The following is a 15,633-nucleotide window of genomic DNA, read 5'->3' on the forward strand; positions in this document are numbered from 1 at the left end:
TCTATTTAATAATAATAATTTAATAATTAATTTAATTAATTAATTAATTAATTTAATTAATAATAATTTAATAATTAATTTAATAATTTAATTTAACATGAATAAAAGAAAAATGTATTCCATACACCGAAAAAAAAAATGTAGCAATATTCATCATTGTAGCAATATTCATCAGCCACCCTGTACTATGGTCTCCGATATTCAATTCAATTTTCTTAAAAGTTAACATTAAAATATTTTTTTTGTTGAGGGCCTAGTAGTTTTAGTATAATTTTTAATTTTCTTGTCCCAAAAAGAACTCATATGAGAAGTCTTTTATTTTCTAGTGGTGTGGGCAGTTAAAACATCCATAATTTTTGAAGTGCATAATTTTGTGATATTCATGGAAACATTTTGTAATGCTTTACTTGACTTTTTAAAGTCTTTAAACTTTAACACACTAGCCGAATCCTTTGGGCATTGACGATCCTTGAGTCACGTAACTCTGAGTTAATACTTACACTAGCAAAAGGCAATTGCCATAATTATCATACCACCTGGTTCGAGCGCAATCTACGTTCAACCCATATTCTGCATATGTGGCTATAGCTGCCGCTTTTACATTGTTGGCGAGTGTTGATGGTTGAGAACGTTTAGAGCAACCCTCTGTTGCATCATCGCCATCACCATCAGCATCAACATCATCAACAGAATCTGTGTCCTCATATTTGTATAGTTCTTAGGATTTCATTTTGTTTCCAGTTTTTTGCAGTTTTATTGTTGTTGTTGCTGTTGTTGTTGAGATTACTATTTGTTCAACGGATATGCCGTGTGTTATGCCGCTGTTTGTTGTTGCTGTTGCCTTTGATATTTAAATCTCCGTCTCCGGTTTTGTTTGTTTTCTTCGTTCCTTTCGTGCCGGCCATGGTGATTCCAGGCGGAAGACAACAAAGTGCTAAAATTCACACTTACCCTTCGTCGTCGTCGTCGTCATCATCGTCGTAGTCGAGGTATACACAGAGTGTGTCTCATAATGTTGTTGTATTTGTTGCTTGTGTCGACAACAATGCCGTTGTGTACTCTTCTACTTACAGTCAACAATGGCACACTTCAATATCCTTGATTTGGTTTGTTATTCTTTTTTTTTCACATTCACTCGCTCACTCACTCACTCACTAGTCTTTCCACTTTGTCCGTCGGTCGCTCAGCCTGCATTCATGCAGCAACTCTCGTACTGTTTTCTGTCTTGCCTCTTCCTGGTCTTCTTCGATGAGTTTCAGTTTTCATTCTCTCTGGTGAGTTGGCGGCTTTAGATTTCAATGCCAACTGATGGCTGGTTTGGCATCACTAGCCACAACATCATTCTGCATCCTCCACTTCATGAACTGCCATGGCATTACCCGCATGGAGCAAGACCTTTGGTAAATAATATCAAAATCGAATCGATTGAAATCGAAGCGAATTGTGTGGTATGTTCTCCCTTTATGCCACCGATTGCCTGGCAGTTTCCTTTTTTTTTGTACACATTTCATTTTTGCACACAGATTGGAATCATATCAAATGCTATTGGACGAATTATATTCTCAAAGATCGATTTTTTTTTTGCCGCAATTTCTCCTGGAGCTGCATTCGAGGATACCCAGTGATGTATTTTGAGGTGGTAATATTGATAGAGATAAAGTTTTCTTATACCACTTTATTTTTGACAAGAACATTAGTTTTCTAAATCTTAGGAACCCACCGACATGGATTCTGCTAAAAATTTATATAAATTTTGTTGAAGGGCATAATTTTATTCTACATACCAAACTTCTCTCAAAGCAGCAAAAATTAAAGCTTTTAGGAACCGAACAAAGATGATCGCGAGTCCGGTTTACATGGGTGTTATGTCAGGTTATAGACTGATTTTGGCCGTATTTGGTACAGTTGTTGAGTCATAACGAAACACTACATGCAAAATTTCAGTCAAATCGGACAAAAATTGCGGTTTTTAAGGGCTTAAGAAACCAAATCGGGCAATCGGTTTATATGGGAGCTATATCAGGTTATAGCCCGATTTGGACCGTACTTGGCACAGTTGTGGAGAGTTATATCAGAACACTACATGCCAAATTTCAGCCAAATCAATTCAATTCAATTGCGGCTTCCAGGAGATCAGGAAGTCAAATCGGGAAATTGATTTATATGGGAGCTACATCAGGTTCTTAACCGATTTAAAACCATACTCGGCACAGTTGTTGAAAGTTATAATAAAACTCTATGTGCAAAATATCAGCCAAATCGGATGAAAATTGAGGCTGCCAGAGGCTCAACTATATCAGGTTCTTAACAGATTTGTTGGAAGTTATAACAAAACACCTCATGCAAAATTTCAGCCAAATCGGATAATAATTGCGCCCTCTAGTGGCTCAAGAAGTCAAGATCCCAGATCGGTTTATATGGCAAATGTACCAGGATATGGACCGATTTGAAACATACATAGCACATCTGTTGAAGGTCATAAGAAACACCTCGTGCAAAATTTCAAGCCAAATCGGATTACAACTGTGCCCGCTAGTGGCTCAAGAAGTCAAGATCCCAGATCGGTTTATATGGCAGCTATATCAGGTTATGAACCGATTTGAACCATACTCAGCACAGTTGTTGGAAATCATAACGAAACATGTCGTGCAAAATTTCAGCCCAATCGGATAACAACTGTGCCCGCTAGTGGCTCAAGAAGTCAAGACCCCAGATCGGTTTATATATGTCAGCTATATCAGGTTATGGACGGTTTTGAACTATTCTTAAAACACTCGATGGAAGTCATAGCAAAACATGTCCTGCAAAATTTCAGCCAAATCGGATAAGAATTTCGCCCTCTAGAGGCTCAAGAAGTCAAAACCCAAGATCGGTTTATATGACAGCTGTATCAAAACGTGGACCGATATGGCCCATTTACAATCCCAACCGACCTACACTAATAAGAAGTATTTGTGCAAAATTTCAAACGGCTAGCTTTTCTCGTTCCAAAGTAAGAGTGCTTTCGACAGACAGACGGACAGACAGACGGACGGACAAACGGACGGACAGACAGACGGACGGACACACAGACGGACGGATGGACAGACGGACGGACACACAGACGGACGGATGGACAGACAGACGGACACACAGACGGACGGATGGACAGACAGACGGACACACAGACGGACGGATGGACAGACAGACGGACGGATGGACGGACAGACGAACGGACAGACGGACGGACAGACGGACGGACAGACGGACGGACAGACGGACGGACAGACGGACGGACAGACGGACGGACAGACGGACGGACAGACGGACGGACAGACGGACGGACAGACGGACGGACAGGCGCACAGACGGATGGACATAGTAAGATCAACATAAAATGTCACCACGATCAAGAATATATATATTTTCAGACGAATAATTCGAGTAGTTACAAACAGAATGACGAAATTAGTATACCCCCATCCTATGGAGGAGGGTATAAAAAAACATGCCAAGCGGTACAATATGAAATGTCTGCCTTCTATAAACAAATTCCTAGTAAATCGGAACCGATTTAAAAAAGAATTAACAAAAACAGTACAAAACACTACATGCACAACCTTCATTTAACCAAATTGGATGTTAGTTCAAAGCTCTTAGGGTTAAGAAACTACAATCTAGAAAATTTGATTAAAACGGCGTAGGTTTAAGAAACATTTTAATAGTACCCTGCCCAAATTCCAACTTGTAAAGGTTTATTTGTTTGGGTATTTGTGTTCTTTGAAAATTGTTGACAAATTACTCAACTCCTTACATTCACAATACTCCCCTAAACTGTTGATTTTCGTAGAGATTATAGCAAAATCTTATGCTTGGCAATGGGACACTAGCAGAGGCTTAAGAAGCACCGCAAACATATCCTGGATGCATGTGTGTAGCCACCCAACAGAGGCAGAGAGTAGAGAAATGAAAGGCATTTTTAATACGTAAAGTAAACAAAGGAGGGCACGTGACTCCATGTGACTAGTCGGTGTGCGGCACATTCATTACGTCAGAAACACATTCCATATTTGCACTCTAAAAGGTAGTGGCGGCCAACTCCTTCCAGAGATTGTTTTGAGAAACCCGACAACAGCGTCATCATGATGTGGCAATAAAAACGTGTAAGGCTATGTCTACATATGTGCACTCTCAGTGGGCCCCACAATTGCAGTGATACATAAATGGCCCAAAGGACCATAACCACCCACACCGATGTCTGCTGCTTGGGCCAAGTGGCCATGTTAACCAACAATTAGTTTATGTTCTACCGTATTCCGAGTGGGCGTAGCCACCGAAATGGCTAAATGGTGGCTAGCTACAACATGGGCCCCTTTCCCTCGCACAGGGGCATCATTGCTGAAGCAGAATAGCCCACCCCCAACCAGCATGTCCCATGTCTGCATGGCTGGTTGCCACATGTTGAAAGGTTTCCTTCTTATCAGCATCTTTGGTATGTGGTCACTCAGTGTTGCGAGTGCTGGAACGGCATCAGCGATAAACGCAAAACGCCCTGCCCTGCCACTGGAGCAGCTTGGACAAAGCACTGCACCAAAGTGCAGATGAAAAATTATATTAAAACCATAAATTTTACTTAAAACTCAAGTTCAAGATAAGGACCATTTACGTTGGTCATTTTGCTTGCTTTTTGGCTAGATATGTGAGCTGAGATAAATCTTCGCCCACCTCCTTACTCAACTTCCAGTCCAGACACAGACACATGGCATATGTTTTCTGGACAAATTGATCAGAGCAAAGCATGCAGAGGTGATAAAAGCCTCAGAAAGTCATATTTATTATGAAGTTTATGGGCTCTTATGCTTGTTATCAGAGTGGTACGTAGAGTAGAGCCATGTTATTTTCAATGCTTTTGGAAATATATGGCAGATCTTTATCAAAATAAATTCTTATTGAACTATTGCATCATAGCTCTTTTTTTGGCACGATTGCAATGGCAAGTAATTTTTTCTTAAAATATAAATTGATGTGTTCAATTCATTTTGAGATGTCAAAATCTTGGGTTTTATTTAGAAAGGCAAATCCAGAAAAATATTTGACGGCATTTAATACAAAGGCTCAGGGGATCAGTTTATATAAGGACTACTACATCTCCTTATAACACCATCCACCATGGGATGGGAATATACTAAAATCGTCCTAAGACCTTATAAAATGTATGTACAGGCTAGCTGACATGAAATGTAACCAAGTTCACGGTGGCATATCTATGAAAGTAGAAATGACAGCTTCAGTAATTAGGAATGCAAGCCACCAAAAGCATTTGCTTCTGAGTCTATTTACAAGGATGAAGATTAAGCGTAATAGTATGATTGCGTTATATATGGCTAGAAATCACAATCGGCTGTTGTCGGCGAACCCGAACACCTTAAAGTGATCAAAATGTTTTGATGTTGTACAACAAAACGACTTAATGATATTGGTAGCGTTGCCAAACGACATGGTGGTGGTTCAAAAATAACTGCAACAGTACACAATGGAAGAAAATCGAAAAACACTTGTAGAGATATGAATATTTTGTTTGACCAAAAGCTGCAAAAAATACACTTTTTCACATTTTTTGATTTCCAGATGTTTAACTTTTAACTGAATAATAAAAAGTGGACACTTTTCGCGGCAGTTGTAAATTTTTGTCTCAAATCCAAAATATGCATAACAAGTAATAAGGCGTTTATTTCGACCTGGCCGAGCTTGGGATATCCACCACCTCGGGTACATATGTAAACAACCTTTCATCAAAATCCGGTGAAATTTGCGTACCTTATGTCCTATAGCAGTTATATTGAAATATGTTCAGATTTGAACCAAAGTCATTGGTCAATTGTGTATAACAAAATATTGGTCTTTTTAGCAGCTATATCTAAAAATAAACCGATCAGAATCATATACGTAGTAAAATCGGATTATAAATGCGCCTTTTATGGGGCCAAGACTTTAAATCGAGATATTGGTCTAAATGGCAGCTATATAAAAATCTGGACCGATCTGGGCCAAATTGAATAAGGACGTCAAAGCGCCTAACACAACTCACTGTCTCAAATTTCGGCAAAATCGGACAATAAATGCTCCATTTATGGCCCCAAAACCTAAAAACGAGAGATCTGTCTATATGGCAGCTAATCCAAATCTGAACCGATCTGTGCCATATTGCAGAAGTATGTCAATTGGTTTAACTTAACTCACTGTTCTAAATTTTGGCGACATCGGACAATAAATGCGCCTTTTATGGACCCAAAACCTTAAATCGAGAGATCGGTCTATATGGCAGCTATATCCAAATCTGGACCGATCTGTGGCAAATTGAAGACAGATGACGAAGGGCCTAACACAACTCACTGTCCCAAATTTCAGCAAATTTGGATAATAAATGTGGCTTTCGTGGGCCTAAGACCCTAAATTGCAGGATCGGTCTATATGGCAGCTATATCCAAATCTGAATCGATCTGAAGCAAATTGAAGACAGATAACGAAGGGTCTAACGCCGATCTGTGCCAAATTGAAGAAGGATGTTGAAGAGCCTAACACAACTCACTGTCTCAAATTTCACTAAAATCGGATAATAAGTGTGGCTTCTATGGGCCTAAGACCCTAAATCGGCGGATCGATCTATATGGGGGCTATGTGAAGAAATAGTCCAATATAGCCCATCTTCGAACTTAGCCTGCTTATGAACAGAAAAAGAATCTGTGCAAGGTTTCAGCTCAATATCTCTATTTTAAAGACTGTAGCGTAATTTTAACAGACAGACGGACGGACAGATGGACGGACATGCCTGGATCGTCTTAAATTTTTAAGCTGATCAAGAATATATACTTTATAGGGTTGGAAATGGATATTTCGATGTGTTGCAAACGGAATGATAAAATGAACGTACCCCCATCCTTCGGTGGTGGGTATAAAAATGAAAATCGGACCACCTTTCTTAATTGCAAAATACGAAACCAAAAAGAAAAGTTGGATATCCCCGAAACCTGTAGAGATATTTTGGACCTCAAGCTGAGATTTTTGTAGGGATTTTTGAGCAGTTTACCGCAAAGAAAAAATTGGAAGCCGAACCACAAACGAAGATTTGGCAGACCCAAAAATATTCGAAATACCGATGTGACCAACTTTTGGGTTCTGCCAACAGGCGCCGAGACAACCTATGCCCTTAAAGCTTCGCGCATGAACTAACTAACATCTCAGCTCTAACTATGGCAAAATTTAAGAAATATCTTTTCCCCTTTTCATACGGCATATTTTTGTAACCTTCACCAAGGTTTTTGGCGGACCCTCCCCTTGACCCCAAAAGTACTACCCAAAAATAAAAGTGCATCGTTCGGGACAATATGGGATTCAAATGAAAGGTTTTCAAGAGTACAGTACGAATTTCACAATAAAAATTGGGTCCAAGTATCTGAGGGGCCGCCCCTGCCCCAAAACCCCTTGAAATGAGTTTATTTGATGATCATGACAATATGGGACTCAAATGAAAGGTATTCGGGAGTAGATTACGAACATGGTCAAGAAGTAGGAATAGGCTTTATAAATTAGAGATAACGAAAGGGGGCGTAACCTCCAGCGTTACCCCAAAAAAACCACCCTAAATCAAAAGTGGACCGATAAGGACAATATGGGTATCAAATGAAAAGTATGCGGGAGTAGACAACGAATCAGGCATACACATTCATGTCGAAGTATAAGGGAGTCGTCCCACCCCCACAAAATCGCCCAAAATGGGCACATTAGCTAATCAAGGATATATGGGACTCGGTTTGTTTGTTCCGTATAGACTGGAAAACGGCAGAACCGTTTTTCTCGAAATTTTCGCATATTCTGTTGGTTGGTCTGGAAGGAAATATAGACTATATAATTTCTTGGTATCGGAAGGGGGACGGACCCTCCTAGGTATCAAATGAAAGGTATTGGAGACCAGAAAACGAATATCGTTTTAATATTTGAGTTCAAGTACCCAACCCCAAAACTCCTCTAAACAGATATATTCAAAGTTCATGTCAATAAGGGACTCAAATCAAAAGTATTTGGCAGAAGATTAGAAATATGACATAAACCATTAGGTCCTAGTAATGGGAGGTCGCCCACCCCCAATTACCCCCAAATGGGCATATTAGCCTACCATGGCTATATGGGACTCAAATTGAAGATATTAGGGAGTAAATTACGAATATGGCATTAAAATTTCCGTTCAATTGTAGGTGGCGCTTTTCGTTCTAATGATACGTCGAATGGGTTATTTGACCCATTATGACAATATTGAACTCAAATGAAAGATATTTGAGAGTAGAAAACGAATTTGATATCCAATTTCGGAGCCAAGTGTTTTGGGGTATGCCCTAAAGCACCCCCCTTGGGAATAAAGATCGAATTTGATATCTATTTTCAGTGCCAAGTGCAGGTGAATGGTTCATATTTACCGGCCATGTCAATATCGGGTTCAAATTTAAGCGATTTTAAAGTGCAGCACGAATCTGAAATCCATATTTGAGTCGAAATGTCTGAGGTGCCATCCCTCCCCTAATGAGAACATTACCCTAAGGAAGAACATTACCACCAGGAATCGAGAAGAGGCAAATTCTCACACATCAATGAGTGCTTTCCGATTCAAGTTTAAACTCAATGATAAGGGACCTTTTTTTGTAGCCGAGTCCGAACGGCGTCCCGCAGTGCGACACCTCTTTCGGGAAAATTTTTAAATGACCATGAATGGCATTGTACCTCGCAAATGTCGCCAACATTAAGAGGGGATAAACACCGCTTTGTCCGATGTTCTCGCCAGGAGTCGAACGCGTTCAGCGTAATAGGCTACAATGGCACGAATTCGAAAACCGCATTCAGGACGAAGTGTCCCCACCCTAAAAAGATATTAGAGAGTTAAAGAAGTAGCAGCGGAGCGGCCCCGGTTCTGCTAGTATCCCATATATTCAAGGTTTCCATACAAACCATCAAAGTGTACCTTGTACCTTATATCTTATTAGAGTCAAAGGGGGCTTGACCATACTAGTGTCCAAATAATCCTACCCAGCCTCACATCTTCCTGAGGTATGAATTGCCATGGATTTTTATTTTACAATGAGTTGGAGCAATTTTGGCTTAATTTTTAGCCATAATCATTGAAGGTTTTGACAATGTGCCCTCTTTATGTGTGGATTTAAGAGACTGTTTTATAACGCTTCACAAGCCTTAGAGGCCAAACAGTTTCGCCAAATCACTGTTTGGTTGCGGATAGGACAACAATTTACCATGCTAAAACCCATCATGGCCTTAAATTGTCATCTTAAATTCTTTGCGTTACCCATGTCACCCAAGAATTCAATTAACCTCTAGAAATATGTAGGCAATAAAGTCGCATCTCTTTGTTATGAGTCTTTTTGCAGAAAAAAGTGTTTAATCAGCATTATTACGTGTGGGACATATGAAGAAAGAGGTCTAAAGGAAATTGTCACATGTTATTCACCAAAGTGATTAAAAGTTAATAGCCTATCGCCCTGGCCAAGACTTAATAGCACTCGATTAGAGCCGGCAAAAGTGTTGTAAAACGGCAAAACAATTTTCATATGACCATTAAAATTGGCAGCCTTTGTTAATGGTCGAATGTCGCAGAATAAGAATGAGACCCAAGCTGACGCCATAGCCATAAGCAGCTTGTTTTGTCACCACAGTGGCAGGTGGGGCATGGATTGCATTGGCCCCTGCCAACGGCCAACGAATACAAGTTATTGCTAGTTAATAAAGTCATTATTTGCAGAAAACATACTACGTGACCACAAACCAGCTTCATCCTCATTCCCATATTCGGATTCAGAGCCAGGACTCGCCTTTATGTCATTAAAGTCAATATTCCTACAACTCTTTGCAAGGGGGTTTTAGGGCAGATTATGGCTTCGATATGAATATTTGAAAATTAACTCAATAATTACGATAATGAATGGGTTGGTCGAACGGTCCACACGAACAGAGGCAGGGCGAAAAGAGTGCGGCTACGGCGCGTGTCAATGGATGCACTTATTCATTAACATGCACACATGCTAGCACATGAGTGTGTGAGCGGCTGTGTGCTTATGTCGTTTCAGAATGCAATTTATTAAATCGCTGTGTTGCTAACAAAAGCCAAAGGCCAATAATTGCCAAATCACTATTCTTATGCGAACAAGAACGTCACACAAAGGCAACAATAAAAAAAGGACAATGTACGTAGCAGCAAAATACAAAATCCACACCAAAAATTATAACAGAACATAAAGACTCACACACACACACACGCGAATACTCGCACTTACTACAAGCCAAAAGGAAACGGAAAACAACCAACGAAAAACATAACTCTCCCATACACACATGCACACTTGCTCGCACTGGTAATCGTGCAAACGGTGTTCGCAATAAAGAGAGTAATTGCTTAATTTGATTATGTGTTGGCATAAACAACAATGAGCCCGACACACGCTCACACTTACACGGCTCGCTCTATTCGCAGAAGCTAAGGAACCCGAATAAATTGCCGGAAGTTGGCAACACATGAAAAACTGTCAGAGTGCACCGACGACAAAGCGAACTCAGAACAGAGACATCGCCGTCTCTTGGCTACATTTGGGAGGGAATAAAGGAAATCGCAATTGGACATTACGGCGACGGGACATTTGAGTGTTTTTGAGTAGGGAATAAAACAGGGTAAATATTTCAGGTATGGTATTGTAAAACAAGCTAACATTGCCACCGAGAGGGGCCACTTTATTTTCAAAAGGAAAATAAAATTTCAAGAAAATGTAGAACAATCAAACCGGTCATCCTATGACCGGTTATCCTAGAGATCACATTTTCAAAAATCTTTTCCAAAAACATGCAAATTTTGTGCCGACACTAGAATTGACATTTTCACTGCTTTAAAATTTGTCCACTGTTCACAGCACATTTTATTATGACATACATGTTTATACCGACACTCAATGCACACACCCAGCACATATCCTTTTCCGCTCACTAACATTTACATAAAATCTTTTATGCCACACACAAATACCCTACACAAGGGATTTGTCTGAATGGACAACCTACCACACCAAACTGGCAATTGGGACATTTCGCAAAGCAAAATCTAACGGTCTGCAATTAAAGCTAACAAAACAAAAAAAAAAACAAAAACACAAATTCCACATAGCGAAAATTTCAAAGAAGAAACAGAGAATAATTACCCAAGAATCACGGGTAAAAATCTCAAAAGCAAAATGGCTTTAAAATGGCCAAAAATCTTTGCACAACAAAACAACATCTTAGATTAAGGTGGTTTAAGCCCGTAAAAATGGGCATTAAAAATGAATGAGCGAAAGTGCACTACAAACAAACAAAGATGAAAGGATAACACTTTTTAGTGGCGAAAAATTATTCCTGGGAAAATGAGTTGGTTAGAGTTCATAGCCATTTTAACCTTGACAGTTTTTTGCTTAGAATTTTAAACTTGAATAGCAATAAAGAAGTGAAGACCTTATAAAAGATCAGAAAAGTGCCATATATTGAGAAGGCTAGGCATTAGGGTTTTGGAACTTAGGAAAATTCCACTTTCCCAAAAAGAGTTTTTTAATAAGTCCCTAAGTTTGGCCGGGCTGAATCTTATATACCCTCCACCGGGTATATAAGATTCATTTATTTGTCGAGTTCTATGCGCAGTATCTCTTTTTAGCCAAACAAAGAATTTTGAAGTTCATTCGGATAAGAAATGCGCCTTGTAGGGGCTTAAAAAGCAAAATCGGGATATCGGTTATATGGGATCTGTATCAAGCTATGGATTGATTAAGACCGTTGTACAAAATTTCTTCCAAACCATATAAGAACTGGGCCTTCTGTTGGCTCAAGAAGTCAAGATCCAAGATCGGTTTATTTGACAGCTATACCAGATTATGAACCGATTTGAACCATACTAAATACAGTTATTGGAAAAGATAACGAAACACTACGTGCTAAACGTCAGTCAAATCGGACAAAAATTGCGCCCTCTAGAGGCTCAAGAAGTCAAGACCTAAGATCGGTTTATATGACAGCTATACCAGATTATGAACCAATTTGAACCATACTTAGCGCAGTTGTTGAAAGTGACACCAAAACACCACGTGCAAAATTTCAGTAAAATCGGACAAGAATTGCGCCCTCTAGAGGCTCAAGAAGTCAAGAACCAAGATCGGTTTATATGGCAGCTATATCGAACCATGGACCGATTTGAACCATACTTAGGGCAGTTGTTGAAAGTGATACCAAAACACCACGTGCAAATTTCAGTCAAATCGAACGAGAATTGTGCCCTCTATAGGCTCAAGAAGTCAAGACCCAAGATCGGTTTATATGCCAGCTATATCGAACCATGGACCGATTTGAACCATACTTACCACAGTTGTTGGAAGTGATGCCAAAACACCACGTGCAAAATTTTAGTCAAATCGGACAAGAGTTGCGCCCTCTAGAGGCTCAAGAAGTCAAGACCCAAAATCGGTTTATAACGAAGCTATATCAAAACATGGACCGATTTGGCCCATTTACAATCCCAATCGACCTACACTAATAAAAATAATTCGTGCAAAATTTCTGGCAGCTGTGGGTTTACATTGAGAACCCAGGAACTGAGATCTGTTTTAGACTGCCTGACCATAATACGGTCCTGCAGGCGGAGATCCGGACGATCACGGAATGCGTGAGGTGGTGTGGTGCTAACGCGAGGACGTCGAGTGGGAATATCTTTACCGATAGTAAAATTGCCATAAGGGCAATAATAACCAGGACGTTAAGGTCACGGACAGTCTTGCAGTGTAAGAAGGAGATTAACGCCTTCTCTGAGGATGGCAAAATCCGCATCGTTTGGGTGCCGGGCCATAACGGAGTAAGGGGAAATGAAAGGGCAGCCGATTTGGCGATGAAGGACAGAGGACTGCCGTCAATAAACTTGGTTAACCCGAAGCCTTTCGGGTCGATGCAGACCGAGTTAAGGGAATGGGCGACGAATGCGCATGCAACATTGTGGAACAGCGAAACGGTCGGTAGGACGGCGAAAATCGTATGGGAGATCCAGATCGTCAGAAGACGAGGCTATTACTGAAAGGAAGCAAGAAGGAGGTCAGTGTAGCTATTGGTATCATAACGGGACACATAGGACTACGAGCTTATTTATGTAAAATCGGTGCGGCAAGTGATGGCATGTGTAGGGCATGAGGGGAAGATGATGAGACGTTGGAGCATTTCGCGTCCAACACATACCGGCACTTAAATGGAGATACAATATCAGACATGAACCAACTTGGGGAGTGGCATTGCAAACAATTAAGGATTTTGTATGTAGCACGGAATTGCTAACTTAAAATATTCTTTTTAGAGGTTACTTTATAGTTTTTAGAGCGCACAACAAGCCGATTACTGGCTAAGGTGTATGTCCATAGTGGCATGGGACGGATTAATATCTGCACCCTCTTTTCAACCTAACCTAACCTACAGTTGCAAATAATTTTGGCGAAAACAACCCCTTGTGTTGTGTAGTTACAACTTGTCCCCAAAAGTTGTAAACAACTTTCGATGTTTACAAACCATTGTGCTTGTTGCTGTCTGCTAACCGGCCGTTGAGGAGGAAACAGACCTAAGTGCTATAGTTTGTTAATTGGCAAACTGGACTAACTCAACCCCCTCTATATACATTGATTAACTTGCAGCTACTATTTAATTTATTAATCTCAGCCTGAAGTGTGGGCGAAAACGAAGCCTGCTGACTTTCGTCGTCGCAGAGTTTTTGTTTTGGATGGGGGTTGGCTCCCAGGCACTTGCCACCTAATTCATGAATCGGATTCTTGTTCCGCTCCTCATAACCTTGCTCCCATAATATCTAAATATCGTCAATTGTTAGTTTGAGCAATTTTTAGCTTATGACGTTTGCCTTAATTACTTGACCCCTAATTTTTGTTTCAGATTCGGGTTTTTGGGTTTCTATAAGGAAGTAAACAAAACTTGAATCTGAACCGATCAGGGCCAAATTGAAGAGAGATGTCGATGGGCCTAAGACAACTCACAGTATCAAATTTCAGCAAAATCAAATAATAAATGTGGCTTTTATGGGCCTAAGACCCTAAATCGGAGGATCGGTCTATATGGGGGCTATATCCAAATCTGACCCGATCAAGCCAAATTGACAAGAGATGTCGAAGGGCCTAAGTCAACTCACTGTCCGAAATTTCAGCAAAATCAAATAATAAATGTGGCTTTTATGGGCCTAAGACCCTAAAGGATCGGTCTATATGGGGGCTATATCCAAATCTGACCCGATCAGGGCCAAATTGACAAGAGATGTCGATGGGCCTAAGACAACTCACAGTATCAAATTTCAGCAAAATCAAATAATAAATGTGGCTTTTATGGGCCTAAGACCCTAAATCGGAGGATCGGTCTATATGGGGGCTATATCCAAATCTGAACCGATCAAAGCCAAATCGAAGAAGGATATCGATTAGCCTAAGTCACAAATGTGGCTTTTATGGGCCTAAGACCCTAAATCGGCCGATCGGTCTATATGGGGGCTATATCAAGATATAGTCCGATATAGCCCATCTTCGAACTTAACCTGCTTATGGACACAAAAAGAATCTGTGCGAAGTTTCAGCTCAATATCTCTATTTTTAAAGGCTGTGGTGTGATTTCAACAGACAGACGGACGGACATGGCTAGATCGTGGTGAAAATAGGGTACTACATTTTTTGATATCTGAAGGGGGGCGGACCCTCCCCTTACCATTATTTTCAGAAACGCTAGATTCCGGAGATAGGTGGTGCGATTTTGTGTGCTTTCGTATTGTACCCTAAAAATTAAAATTTGGTATTCAAATTTCGGATGGGATACCTAGGGGGCCGCCCCACCCCAAAACCTACCAAACATATATTTAGACCAATCACGACAATATGGGACTCTAATGAAAGGTATTTAGTATCTGATATACAATTCTCGAACCAAATGTTAGGGAGACCACCCGAAGCCCCAAAACACCCCTAAATCGGACATATTTACCGACCATGGCAATATGGGACTCAAATGAAAGATATTTGCGAGTAGAATACGAATCTGATATCCAAATGTGGGACCACGTTTCTGGGGGTCCACCCCTTCCCCAAAACAGCCCCCAAATAGAACTTATTTACTGACCATGGCAATATGGGGCTTAAATAAAAGGTATTTTAGTGTGGAATTCGAATTTGATATACAAATATGTGTCCATGTGCTTAGGGGGCCGCCTCTCCCCAAAAACATCCCCCAAAGGGGTCAAATTTACGACCATAGCAATATGGGGCTCAAATGAAAGGTCTTTGGGAGTAAAACACGAATCTGATATCAATATTCGGGAAAAGTGTCTATGGAGCCACCCCACCCACACAACACCACCCAAATAGGAATAATTTGCTGACTTTTGCAATATGAGGCTCAAATAAAAAGGTTTTTAGAGTAAAACACGAACCCGACATAAATTTTCAATGCCAACTCACTGAGTGGCCCAAAACACCCCCCAAGCCAGTCATGTTTGCCGACTATAGAAATATGGGACTCAAATTAAAGGTGTGTGGGAGTAGACCACATATCTAATAT

The sequence above is a fragment of the Stomoxys calcitrans genome, chromosome 5, assembly GCF_963082655.1.
Source record: "Stomoxys calcitrans chromosome 5, idStoCalc2.1, whole genome shotgun sequence".
NCBI classification, from domain to species: domain Eukaryota; kingdom Metazoa; phylum Arthropoda; class Insecta; order Diptera; family Muscidae; genus Stomoxys; species Stomoxys calcitrans.